General features: G+C 44.6%; 1 protein-coding gene across 1 annotated transcript in view; it reads right to left on the reverse strand.

Annotated features, from left to right (window-relative positions):
* The window catches only part of St3gal6 (ST3 beta-galactoside alpha-2,3-sialyltransferase 6), a 55852-nt gene extending 48738 nt beyond the window's left edge, over positions 1–7114 (reverse strand). Inside the window, exon 1 of the mRNA XM_051150097.1 lies at positions 6789–7114. The gene's annotated coding sequence lies outside the window, so the exon portion shown is untranslated. The remainder of the gene's footprint in view (positions 1–6788) is intronic.
* Between the last annotated feature and the right edge of the window lie 7017 nt (positions 7115–14131).

Raw genomic sequence — 14131 nt, forward strand, 5'->3', positions numbered from 1 at the left:
AGTATTGGGGATGAGCCTGTTTTCTCTAGTGGGAGGAGCTTTTCAAACAACACACCGGTGATCATAAAAACTACCAGGATGAATGCTGATATGTGACAGTTGTGTAACTGAGCTAATATATGAACATTAGCCATTGTCTAAGCATTAGATGGTGGACGGCTAATTTTGGTTATCAATTTGACACACCCAGGAAGAGGAAATCTCAATTGAGGAATTGCCACCATTAGCTCAGTTCGACCTGTGGACCTCAATTGTTAAATGACGTGAGAAGGCCCTGCCCACCTTGGAAGGTGGCATCCCTGGACAGGTGGGCTTGGCTGTATGGAACCAGGACCTGAGGGAGCCGAGGGAGGAGGCCGATAAGCTTCTTCCTCCAAGGTTTCTGTTTGAAGGTCCCTATTGAGTGTCCCCTCAATGGTGGACTATCAGGCAAATGAATCCTTTCCTTCCTGTGTTGCTTTCGATCATGGTGTTTATCACAGCAACATAAAGGAAACTAGAACAGTTGTGTTGTCTGCCGACCGTTTGCTACCTCTCGGTGTTGAACAGTCTGTTCTCGCAAACAGAAGTGAATTCTAGATTTTATGCCACTTAAATCAATTGAAAGAACAAGAATACAAAGCTGAGTACATGTACTCGAGAGGCTGTGGCAGAAAGTTCTGACCTACACAGCAAGACCCCATTTTAAAAGAAAAAAAATAGTGAAGAAAAAGAAAAAAGGCAAAAGTAAGCAGCTTATGGATAAGTGACGAGAAATAAACATATCAAAGAATCTCAAAAGCAGCTGGGCGTGGTGGTGCATGCAGAGGCACGCAGATCACAGTGAGTTCCAGGCCAGCCTTGTCTACAAATCGAGTCCAGGAAAGCCAAGGCTAGCACAGAGAGACCATGTCTCAAAAAAAAAAAAAAAAAAAAAAATCTCAAAAGCAATTTTCTCTCTAAAATCCAGGCCAGTCTTTTCCAGAGAGTAATATGCAGGTCACATGAGACCTCCTGGAATCAAAGAATAATTGAAGGTTTACAGGAGGTCTGAGCATCTCTGATAAGGCAGAAATAATAAATCCCAGATCCGTGTGCTACTCTCACATTTCCAAGATCAAGCCTAGAGAGAAATGAAGAGGAAACTGCCACAGGTATACTGTGTTCCCATGACAAACAGACAAGACTTCTGTACAAAGAAGCCATAAGACAAGCTACCAAGAGGGTAAGAAACAAGTTCAGGGAGGCCAAGACCTTTGTGTGATTTAGAATTGTGCCTCTCTCAGCAGCAGCCTGTCTTGCCTATTGTTTTCAGCCATGACTTAATTTAAATAGATAATTAACTTCTGGTATCCGGTTTCAGATACGACCAGCCAACCCGAAGGCTTCAGAGACACAAAACATTCAGTCCACAGAACAGTTGAGAGTAATGATAGAGTTTTATGCATGAACCTGAAATTAAGCAAATACGTGAGTTTTCTTCAGAGGCTCTGGGGAATCCAGGCAGGTTCTCTGCACCCTGCCTCTGTGTATACATATGCCTGGCACTGGATTGGAATGAAGGCAGAGCTCAGTGATTGGCAATGAGTAAGTCCCCCGGAGGCTGCAATTCTGTGCAGAGTGGGGCGTGATCTAGTGTTCACTGGCTAAAGGCGGCTCCAATTAAGTATACCCAGCAACTTTCCAGAGAGGTTTGATGGCACCCTAAAAAAATCTGCGGCCCCCCCTCCTTCTGCATCTTGAACTCCATCTCCCACTTCACTCTCTGCACTCTTCTAGAGCTACACATTACCCCATAATCTCCCCCATACTGACCTCTCCTTTCCCCAACACTCCAAATCCATGCATGTCCTTGAACCTTTGTAGTAGCTGTTTCCTCTTCCTGGAATAATGCCCTCCCTTCTGCCCTCCACAGCTCTTCCCTGGAACACCTCTTGTTATACAGGCATACTAAGTTAGCTTTATTGTGCGTAAAGAATATCCTACCTTGCCGGGTGTGGTGGCGCACGCCTTTAATCCCAGCACTCGGGAGGCAGAGGCAGGTGGACCGCTGTGAGTTCGAGGCCAGCCTGGTCTACAGAGCGAGTCAAGGACAGTCAAGGATAACACAGAGAGACCCTGCCTCGAAAAAAACAAAACAAAACAAAACAAAAAGAATATCCTACCTTATGGATGACAGCACAACAGGTCACCCAAGATTCACTGGAAGCTACTTTCCTCTGTTGCATCGCCTCTTAGGGCGGGCAGCTCCCTTCCCCTTCATACCACCAACTCCAGGTCTACTTCCTCAACGTGGAAGGCAAGAATGATCCTAAAGCGTTGGAGAAATCTCTAGCTTTCTTGCATCTCACCATGTTAAAACCTTAACCAGGCAGTGGTGGCACATGCCTTCAGTCCCAGCATTCGGAGAGACAGATGCAGGTGGATCTCTGTGAGTCTGAGGACAGTCCAGGACAGCCAAGGCTACAGGGCTATAAGGAGAAACAACAACTTCCATTCTCAAAGAGATAAAAAGCACATGAACAATTATAGAGTCTTCAAAGTGTTTACATGCTACTGAAAAAAATGACGTCATCTATATACTTTATCTTGGGCCACATATATGAGAAGGTGAGAGAAATGGAGAGAACAGGACTTTTTTTTTTTTTTTTTTTTAGTATTCATGATAAGGAAAACTTCCTAAGGGCCAGTTGCTTTCCTTCCACTTTTTCCCAACTTCCCACGAAAGGAAATCCCCTGGCAACCGATCAGAACGTGTAGCAAGGAAAGACAGCCTAGCAACTCTTATTCTATGACCAAGAAAAGGAATTCAGACACAGGGGAGAAAACAGATCCTCCTGCTCCTTACTCTCTCTAACTCTCACAGCTTCACACCCAGAATCTTCCTTAGCCTGAGGGGACCAGCAGTCAAGTTCTTGATCAACCCTGAAGTGATTACAATGGTAGGTGTCACCACCAGGAGAGCTCCTGCCACCCACAGAAAGTGAGACAACCCTGTTTCTAACACCTTGATACAGAACCATAAAAATTGACACATATAAAGCCTTTGTGGACTATTTTGTCCCACACACCAAGCTTGCTCCATGCCATAATTCAACTTTTGGGATTGGTCCTCACCTTCTACCATAATGGGTCCCATAAATCTCTCTTAGGCTTGATAGCAAACCTTTACCCATTGAGTCATCATCTCTCAGCCTCTGATTCTTTTTCAAATCCTACAAGTGTTAACTCAGAACTGTGAAGGATGCCAGTATCCACAGCAGTAGGCATGCACAAGAGCAAAAGTTCATTTTACAGCGGAGGATGAGGATGTGTCTCTGGAAGACTACACACAAGCGAGACAGAGCTGGCCTTGGAGGAAGTAGGAACTTCAGAAAAACTTTATCTTTAGGAAGTAAGGAAGTTTAGAATATAACCCAGGTCCCAAGGAAATCTTTACTTACCAGGAAAGTGGGACAGAGGGAAAGACTTCCTATTGGGACTCTAGGTGAGAGAATCAAGGAAGAATGGGGAAATAGAAGGACCCAGAGGGTCCTAGAAACCTACAAATAGATCATTATGATGGGCGGATCTGGGCCCAGGGGTCCTGCTCAAACTATGGCACCAGCCAAGGACAATACATGCAGAAAACTTCGAACCCCTACCCAGATCTAGGCAATGGACAGGACATTCTTCACAGTTGAGTGGAGAGTGGGATCTGACTTTCACACGAACTCTGGTACCCCATATTTGACCACATCCCCTGGATGAGAAGACCTGGTGGCACTCAGATGAAGGATAGCAGGCTACCAAGAAGAGACTTGATACCCTATGAGCACATACAGGGGGAAGAGGTCCCCCTCAGTCACAGTCATAGGGGAGGGGAGTAAGGGGAAAATGGGAGGGAGGGAGGAATGGGAGGATACAAGGGATGGGATAACAATTTAAATGTAATATGAATAAATTAATAAACTATGTTTTAAAAAGTAAAAATAAATAAGTCTAAAATAAATTTATACTTAAAAAAAAAAAAAAGAATATAACCCAGGGGAGACAGCGCGCTCCCTAGACTACCCAGATATCCTACATCCAACGGTGTATTAAAGCTCTGCAGTATATAGAAACAAAGTGAATGTCTGAAGGTGTCAAAGGGAAAGGACACCAAAACATACAAGATATCTCTCTAGGAAGTCTCTCTGGAATGAGTGGTAATTAGGAAGTCAGTAACAACCTGACCAATCTATAACTCTGTGTGTGTGTGTGTGTGTGTGTGTGTGTGTGTGTGTGTGTGTGTGTGTGTGAAGACATAAACAAAGAATATAAGGCTTCCATATCACAGGATTCTACTACAACTCAAGCTTAGGGGCGTCTTCACTTCTCATGGCTTTAAAATGAGGCTAAAACTTTTGTCCCGGCATTGCTGGGAATATTAAATGAAATGACTCGTGCGAACACACCAGGAATCAGCATGAGCACTCACACTCACTCCATGCAGCCATGCCCTTTGCAGTGGACGTGGCCATCCAGAAGCAGGTAAAGATTCCTAATTTCCACAAAAGCCGCCTGGACTCTGCATGCTGGGCTGACGAAGTTGATCATGGAAATGGAACCAGGGCAGTGTTCACCTGTGTTTCATGGACGTGGAACACAGAAATATCTCTGACAGAAGAAAAGGACTGTGCCACTGAGTTCCGGAGTGGGAAACTGGAGAATTTCAATTTTACAAAAGACAGCCTGGTGCATTTTGATTGCATTCTTCTGTCAGGTCATCTCCTCTTTGGTGCTCAACTTTTGGGGGGGGGGCGTAATTGATTTTGGACATGAGGGAAAAAGGTACCTGCCATAAGGCTACTAAAATATTTTCACAATGGCAGTCCCATTAAGTTGTACCACTAGTACATCAGGACACAATTGGATCTAAAAATAACACTCATGACTATGTTAGGACATTTTTTCGTGGAAAAAGGCAATTAGGCAATGAGTGACCACTCTGCCTTGTCTACATTAACCTTGGAGGCGCTTGGAAAAACAGATCAGATTCATACAAATAATTTCCTTGATCCAAAGCTGCCGTAATCTAAGGAAGCTCTGAAGCACATGTCCTTATTCAAAGTCAAACTAACCAGCTATAGTTTTGTTTCCTTCTGATCCTGGTTTGAAAAGCAATCCTTGGTGATTTCTAAAGGCGGCAACCGAAACTAATTAACAAACATCAAATCACCGTGCTCTTAGATGAAAAATAAGTGGGCACCTTGATCAGAGCCTCCCAAATATTTAACACCACCGTGTAAATAAAAAGATAGCTCCATGGTCGGTCAGGAGCTGGGAGAGAAAATTGGATTTGAAGACCCAGAAAGTCAAATAGTCAGTGGAGTCTAATAGAGGCACCCATGGCACTCTGAGGAAACGTTAGTGGCCTGAAGGTCAACAGGACAGGGCACGGCAGCAAGGAAGGATCTGCTGATCCATCCACTAATCATGGTGCTAAGGTGATCCTCCTAAAAACAAATTTGACTTCTGAATTTGGAATGTGTGGTTTCTAATAGGCTAGCACCTACCACGTCCTTCCCATCCCCACCCCCACACAATTTTTACATACTACCTTTAAAGAAAATTCTTCACCCCCAAGCCTGCCCTTCTCCTGGCTTCCTCTGGAGATCCTAAAGGGCGCTTCGAGTTTCTTCGGTTTCTAGAAATGGCTTTTTATAAATTTTCTTTTAACTCACCCAAAATAACAGCACATAAAAAGGGAGCTGAAGAAAGTCTATGGGAGCTCCCGAGGCAAAAACCGCAAAACAGCAAGTTGGTTTTCTCTCTCTCTCTCTCTCTCTCTCTCTCTCTCTCTCTCTCTCTCTCTCTCTCTCTCTCTCTCTTAAAAATTCACAGCAGCCAAAACTGCAGTTTTCTCACTGTAGCCCTTGGCTCCAAACAAACTGCCTTGGTATTTTGTTAGGTTTAGTTTTATTATGGCAAGGAGGATTTCTTGGGAAACTTTGTTGAAAAAAAAAAAAAGAACCTTCTAGACTCACTCGCCTCTCCACGCTTACAGACCCTTTAACAAACAATGGTGAGCTAGGAACCATGTACCCCTGTCGGCCTCCCAGCTCACAGATTCCGGGACGACCAAGGAGAGCAGTGTCCCCGCGCCCCTGGCCGCTACACTCCCGGGGTCCTCCATAGCAGCTCCAGGACCCTACAGGAGAGCCCCCGCACACCAGGTTGGCTAGAGGGTCTCGGGGGACCCTGTAGTTCCCGCACTGCTCTGGGGGAATGGCAGGGGACGAAGGGACCGAGAGCGCGCAGAGTATCTTTTTCTACTCTCAAGCGGTTGCAGAACCCCAGTATCTGGGCAGCACCCCACCAGCCTCCCGCTGGGCGGGGAGACTCCCCGCACCCCTAGCCAAGCCGACCCACAGCCAAGCGGCAGAGAGTTACCGGCCGAGGCCCGGGCGCGGCGACCGCAGAGGCATGTGCATGGCTCTCCGCAGCGCGCTTCTGTCTGTCCCGCGGCGTGTGCCGCATCGGGTCCCCGAGCCGGCTGCGAGCGAAAGCCTGAGCAAGGTGGCACGGACACGGGGGTAGCCGGGCAAAGCGGTGCAGGGCGCCGTGTCGCCGGGAGTCTGAGACAGCCACCAGTCCCCTCACTGCCCGCCGGCACCCGGCTCCGCGTCCCCGGCCGCTGCGTGCGACGCTGCGGGAAGCTCCTCCTTGTCGCTGGCGCCAGATGCACCGTGGCCGCCTCCCCCAAATTCGCGCCGAAAGTGCAGTCGGGAGACTGGAGAAGGGCTCCGAGACCCCCGGGGGCGGCAGGCGCGCTCCCAGGTTCCTACCTTTAGGGCGGGGCAGTCACCAGCCGCTCGCTCTCGCCTGGAGTCCAGGACAGGAAAATCACTGGTGACGGAGGGCCGGGAAAGTGAGGCGGGTAGCTTCAGGACAAGGTAGGAGGATTGACTTCCAGAGCCAAGAAGACACTCCCATCCCGCCCGGGTTTGTTTGGAAATCCACGGGAGCAAAAGCGGGAGGCTCTGAGGGATTCTCCTTCCTGGTGCTTACTGGAGGCAGAAATCAACACAGTTTGGTCGCAGCCCGGACTGTCTGTGACATCAGACACAGCGGGCATTTTGGTCCCCAGCAGAAAGGGAGGGGTGTTCACAAAGCTACACAATTTCCTGACTCTGGTCTTCAAAGACAAAAGTGTTAGTGTTAAAAGAAATAGCTGTAGACATGTAGTACATTTTTTTTATCTTTAAAGGGGTGGGGCTTCCTTCCTTTCCTCTCTACTTCCCTTCCTCTCTTCCTCCTTCCTTCCTTCCTTCCTTCCTCCCTCCCTCCCTTCCCCTCTTTTCTTTCTGTAGCTCTCCCTAGTAAGAAGTCTGTATGAATAATGCCCTCATACTTGCTTAACTCTGGATGCTTTTTAAATTTCAGTGTTTGTCAAATAACTCATTGTTTAGCATTCAACTCACAGCCCCAGCCTTTGGGCTCTGATCAAATAATCACATGCAATCAAATGACCCTCCCCCCCCCCCCAGGAGAGAAGAGCTCCAGACTAGGAAGAAAGGAGTTGAGTGTAATTCAAAGCTGACCATGCACCAAATCCTGTAACAAAGTCCCTCATCTCTGATGGAACCTCTGGTATTTTTCTTTTTTTTTTTTTTCTTAATTATACCAACAACACTAGGAAGTAGCACAGATCGTTTATAGTCTCTCCTCTTTCTACAAGTTGACTTTGACATAGATTTTGTAATTATAAGCTTGGCTCTTGGGACAGCAGGGTAGTCAAAAAGATTCCTGGAATTTGTCCATCTAGATAAAAATTTGTGGAGAATTCCCATATACTTTTAGCTTCTGTTGAGTTCCTTCTTGTTCTCTTCATGATCTTCAATATTAAAACCGAGTTGTGTTTTATCCCTTCTGATCCTCTAGGTTTTGTGTATTCAATTGGATTTTGACAGCACCTCCCTGTGTAATCTAGGCTGGTGGGGTCCCCTTTTTTACACTCTGAAGTACTGGGAGTACCCATCTATGTAGTGGTGGGATGCAGAGGGGCATGCCTAGACGTGTGTGTGTGTGTGTGTGTGTTGTGTGTGTGTTGTGTGTGTGTGTGTGTGTGTGTGTGTTGCTGCTGCTATACAGGGCCTTTAAAAAAAACAAACAACAACAACAACAACAACAACAAAAAACCAGGGCCTTTTTAATCTTGCTGTATAACCCAGGCTGGCTTCTCTGACTCATGACAATCCTGCCTTACCCTTCCAACTGCTGATACTGCATGAATGCTCCTAGTTTTTCTTGTGATTCACCATGTAGTTGCTGGGAATTGAACTTGAGACCTCTGGAAAAGCAGAGAGTTTTTTTAACTTCTGAGCCTTCTCTTCAGCCCCATATGGCTACTTTTTGTTGTTGTTGTGTTGTTTTGTTTTGTTTTGTTTTGTTTTTTTCCAAGACAGGGTTTCTCTGTGTAGCCTTGGCTGTCCTGGACTTGCTTTGTAGACCAGGCTGGCCTCGAACTCACAGCAATCCACCGGCCTGTGCCTCCCAAGTGCTGGGATTAAAGGCGTGTGCCACTAAGCCCGGCCCACTACATTTTTTAATCTGCAAAGAAAGATACTAAGGGAGAAGGCCACTAGCTGCTCTAGGTGGCACCATGACTTTTCATGTTCTGCGAAAGCTGGCAGGAACAGCTCCTCACCTACCTTGGAATGCTGCCTGCTGTGTGATGTTAGCTAGGTAGTTGCTCCCTTCACTTGCTTCCGTTTTGATTAACTGTGGAGTGAAACAATATAAACATTTTAGTGCACATTAAAACACAAGGGTGGGCCAAGCATGGTAACGCACACCTTTAATGCCAGCGCTCAGGAGGCACAGGTAGGCAGATCGCTGTGAGTTTGAGGCCAGCCTTGTCTACAGAGTGAGTCTAGGACCACCAGGGCAACACAGAGAAACCCTATCTTGAAAAAAAAAGAAAAGAAAAGAAAAGAAAAGAAAAAAGAAAAAAGAAAGAAAGAGAAAAAAGAATGAAAGAAACCCTTGGGCTAGAGAGATGGCTCAGTGGTTAAGAGCACTAACTGCTCTTCCAAAGGTCCTGAGTTCAATTCCCAGCAACCACATGGTGGCTCACAACCATCTATAATGTGATCTGATGCCCCCTTCTGGCCTTCAGGTGTACATGCAGACAGAGCACTATATACATAATATATAAACAAATCTTAAAAACAAAACAAAAACCCATAAGGGTGGAAGGAAGTCCAGACCCTGTGTCCTCTCCCAATCCTATACCTCAAAGCTTTCTTTTTTCTTTTATTGTTTCTATTTGTTTATTTATTTATATGTTTTATTTTATTATTTATTTGTTTGTTTATTTTGGTGTTTCTTTCTTCTTTTTCTTTTTTGGTTTTCCACAGGGTTTCTCTATGCAGCCTTGGCTGTCCTAGACTCACTTTGTAGATCAGGCTAGCCTGGAACTCACAGAAATCCACCTGCCTCTGCCTCCCAAGAGCTGGGACTAAAGGCGTGCGCCACCACACCTGGCTCTAAGCTGTTGACTTTTAAATACTATATCCTCCAAGGCTGAAACTGACTGGCCAAGCTGATTCTATTTCCATTTAATCCTTCCTTAGCTTAAGGGAAGATGCTGCCAGTTCCATCTTCTAACTGCCATGGAGTCTTATCTCCCATGAGCCCTAGTTTTGAGAGCAAGTGCTTCTCAGAAAGAGTAAGCCACAACGCCTTAACCATCTATATTATGACTTATAGCTATGACTACAATGTGGGAAAGCTATTACACTAGCAAAGAACTTAGGTTTTTATGGAAGCACCACACTTTCCCAAACCCTATCAGACCAGGGTCTTACCTGCATGGGTAAGTATCTGATGTAATGATTTTGCCAGTTTGAAGATTTCACACATACACACAAAAGGAATTTGAATCTATAGACATTTTTACTCCATAAATGAGAGTGTCATTGTATTGAACACTCCAACTACAGTTTTTAAGGTTATAAATAACTTAGTCTCAAGAACCAGATTTTTCCCTCCCTCTACAAACTAGAGAACAATTCCAACACTTCCCAGATCTGTAATATGTGGAATATCTGGTTGGTGGAAACTATAACTAATACAAACAGGAAACCATTGCTACTTAATAAGAAATAGGTTAATATCCAGGAAATACAAAGATTTCTTATGGATTCATAAAAAAAAATTAAACTCTTAAGACACAGCCTTCATAACAAGTAATTCAGATAATTAATAAAACGGTTCGCGAATGCATAAAATTCCCAATGTTCTTTTAATTACATTTATTTATTTTGTATGTGTGTGCAAGTACTGTACATGGGCATCAGAGAGCAGCTTGGGGAGTCAGTTCTGTCCTGCTATTACACAGACCTGACAATCAAGCTTGGACACAAATACCTTTACCTACTCAGCCATCTCGCCAGCCGTCTTGGGGTTCAATGCCCTCGGACTTGGATGGTTCTATAGGCTTTTTGAATGTCAATATTCATCAAACAACTCATTGTTTTGCATTCAACTCACAGCTCCAGCATTTAGGCTCTGGTCAAATAATCACAGGCAGCCAAATGACCTCCAGGAGAGAAGAGCTACAGGTTGAGCGGGGACAGATTGAATGTCATTCAAAGCTGACATGTGCCAAGTCCTGTAGCAAACTTCCTCATCTGTGATGGACCTTGTAGCATTTGTCTGAGTTATACCAACAGCCCTAGTGTTTTGCTTGTCTGTATGTATGTAAGTGCACTTCATATGTACATGGTGCCCAAGGAGACCAGAGAGGGCACTTAATCTTTCTGGAACTGGGCTTAAGATGGGTTGTAATTCACCATGTGGGTTCTGGGAACTGAACTGGGGTCTCTGAAAGAGCAACAATCGCTATTAATGACTGAACTGTCTCCTCTTTAAATTTCTTTTTTTCTTCTTTCTTTCTTTTTTTTTTTTTTTTTTGGTTTGTTTTTTGTTTTTTGTTTTTGTTTGAGACTGGGTTTCTCTATGTAGCCTTGGCTGTCCTAGACTTGCTTTGCAGACCAGGCTGGCCTCGAATTCACAGCGATCCGCCTGCCTCTACCTCTGCCTCTGCCTCTGCCTCTCGCCTCTGGCCTTTGCTGGGATTAAGGGCGTGCACCACCCAGTCCAGCTCCTTAATGGTCTTATATGCAAACAATGTTTAATTAAAAAGATGAACAACCAGAAATAAATTTTATAGACTCTATAGGATTTCTGAGGTCTAGTTTTGTCCAAAAGGTGTCAGGAAAAAAAATCCACATAACTACACAGTGGCACTTCCTTTTGAGAGAACCATTTGGTGATTGCTATCAAAATCACAATTTACTTCAGGTTGGATTTCAAATTCTCCCTTAAAGTGCCCCTTAGAAGACAGTTTGGCCTCAATTCAGTAGACAGGCTAGAATTGAGGAGGCGGGGGGGGGGGGGGGGGCAGGGGGAGAGCTTTGTCTCTAAGAGGGTGTCTAGCTACCCTGACCAACACAGGAACAAACTTTCTAGTTACTGTGCAGCTCTTCCTCACAAAAACTAGGAAATGCGAGGATCCCTTCCTAGGGTTGGAGGAGGGAGGCAATCCTCAAACCAGCAACACACAAGGTGCCTTGCTCAGAGCTTTTATTCAGTTACGAAAAAGGCATTCTTCAGGAGAGGGGAGGGAGGTGGTGGAGCCTCGCTCTGATTTCTACTTTGGTCCTATGGCCCATGTTCTTTTAAACTGTTACAAATGTGGCACTTGGGAGACAGAGGCAGGTGGATCACTGTGAGTTCGAGGCCAGCAACTCCAGGACAGCCAAGGTTACACTTAGAAACCCTGTGTCAAAAAAAAACAAAACCAAACAGAAAAAAAAGTGTTACAAATGCCTCCGTGTTGAATATTTACCTAGTTTGTTTGTTTGGTTGGTTGGTTGGTTTAGATTTTTCTAGACAGGGTTTCTCTGTGTGGCCTTGGCTGTTCTGGACTCACTTCGTAGACCAGCATGGCCTCAAACTCACCGAGATGACTTACCTCTGCCTCCCGAGTGCTGGGATTAAAGGCATGCACCATCATGCCTGGCCTTTACCTAGCTTGTTAATACTTAACAGTATTTGTCTATACCTTTCTTTATCTCTCATCATAAGTAGCTTACAAAGCTGGACTTACCCTATTTTATTTTTAAAAAAAATTTTTTTTTCTGGATATTTGAGTTTCACAATAAGTACCTATTAACTTTTATAACTGAAAAAGAAAGAGTTCTTTGTTTATTTACTCAAAAAGCATTTTTTCACTTTAGGTATCTAAGCATCCAAGTGCTTGGGAACATACCTAATGCAATTTTACTTGTGTTTATATTTTTTGTTTTGTTTTGTTTTGCTGTTGCTTCTGCAACCACTGGCAGCAGCTGCCTCCTTTTCCTCTTCTTCCTCTTCTCCCTCCTCGTCCTTCCCCTCTTTCTTCTCCTCTTCAACAGGGTCTCATGAAACCCAGTCTGGCCTCAAACTCAATATACAGCCAAAATTAGCCTTGAATTCCAAATTCTCTTTCCTCCACCCTCCAAGCCCTGGCATTACAGGTATGATGTAATCCACGGTCCCAAATCTGATTTTGTTGTTGTTGGTGGTGTTGTTAAGAAAGGGGAGTCACCTGTCAGAGAGAACTAGACATCAGCTGATGTAGTAAAGACCTGTGTGCAACATCATGGGAACTTTGACCACGTCAGCATTCAGGGCGTCTCCTGTATGAGTCTTAGGATCAGAGGGACTTACCCATATCTAAACCTGAAGTAAATTTTCACAATGCCTTGTATTTACCCCAGTATCCTTATATTTACTAAAAGGCCTCTTGACAGGCTGGGAGATGTTGACTAAATACAAAGTTGTTACTGGAGTATCTATCAGAAACTGCTCCTTGTGCATGCCTTGATCCCTCCGAGCTTTCTTCCATTTACCCCTTAAGATAAAAAGAGGAGGGGGCTGGAGAGATGGCTCAGCGGTTAAGAGCACTGTCTGTTCTTCCAGAGGCTCTGAGTTCAATTCCCAGCCACCACATGGTGGCTCATGACCATCTGTAATGGGATTTGATGCCTTCTTCTGTTATACATGCAAATAGAATACACACACACACACACACACACACACACACACATGTTTTTTCAAGACAGAGTTTCTCTGTGTACTCCTGGCTGTCCTGGACACACTTTGAAAACCAAACTGGCCTCGAACTCACAATGATCCGCCTGTCTCTGCCTCTCAAGTGCTGGATTAAAGGTATGCATCACTATAACCAGCCAAATAAATTTTTTTTAAAGATAAAAAGAGGGTGGTCAAAGAAGAAACAGCCAGTGGGGTTGGTTACAGGATACACTCAAATGTAAGCTAACATTTATTATATTCCTTTATGTAATGTTTTTGTTTTTGTTTTTCTGTGTAACAGCTCTGGCTATCCTGGACTCACTTTGTAGACCAAGCTGGCCTTGAAATCACAGAGATCTACCTGCCTCTGCCTTTTAGGATTAAAGGCATGTGCCACCACGCCTGGCTCTTTATGTACGTTATTACATGTAGAAATTTTGTAAGCTAACTACCACAATCCCCATTTTTCAGATGGTGAATTGGACATTCAGAGAACTTAAATAATTTACAGAAAGATCTGCAGCTAACATGTGTCACCAATGGGATGATACCAGGTTAAGTATTAAAAGCTCTTATTTCATACCTATGATACAATGTCTTATTGTTAAACCAGTGATTCATATGAGAAAAATTAGTGTCTGCCATTCTGGAGTACGACATTTCTGGTAAATATTTATAACTATGGATCCTGTAAAACTCAGATGAGCCTCTGGTATTGAGCAGAAGATTATAGAATAAAAAGGAATTAGTGATTTCTCGTTCCCATTGTTCTACAACCAACTCTCCTAACTCAGAATGTCTTCTCCAAGGATGAATAAAACATAGACTAATATAAGCATGTTTTCAGACTACCAGCCACCCCTCCTCATGGCAGGTCCAGTGCCATGACTACACTTTAGGCGTGGTTCCTGTTCTTAGGGTACAGCAGCAACTCAACCGCAGAGGAAGAGTCCAGGGCCTCCCCAGAAAGAGGAAGCCCAATGCTTGAGCATCTCTACTCCTTACCTGCAAGTGTTCACTGCACGATAAGACACGGCTAAGTGAA

Source organism: Acomys russatus, chromosome 8, assembly GCF_903995435.1.
Source record: "Acomys russatus chromosome 8, mAcoRus1.1, whole genome shotgun sequence".
NCBI classification, from domain to species: domain Eukaryota; kingdom Metazoa; phylum Chordata; class Mammalia; order Rodentia; family Muridae; genus Acomys; species Acomys russatus.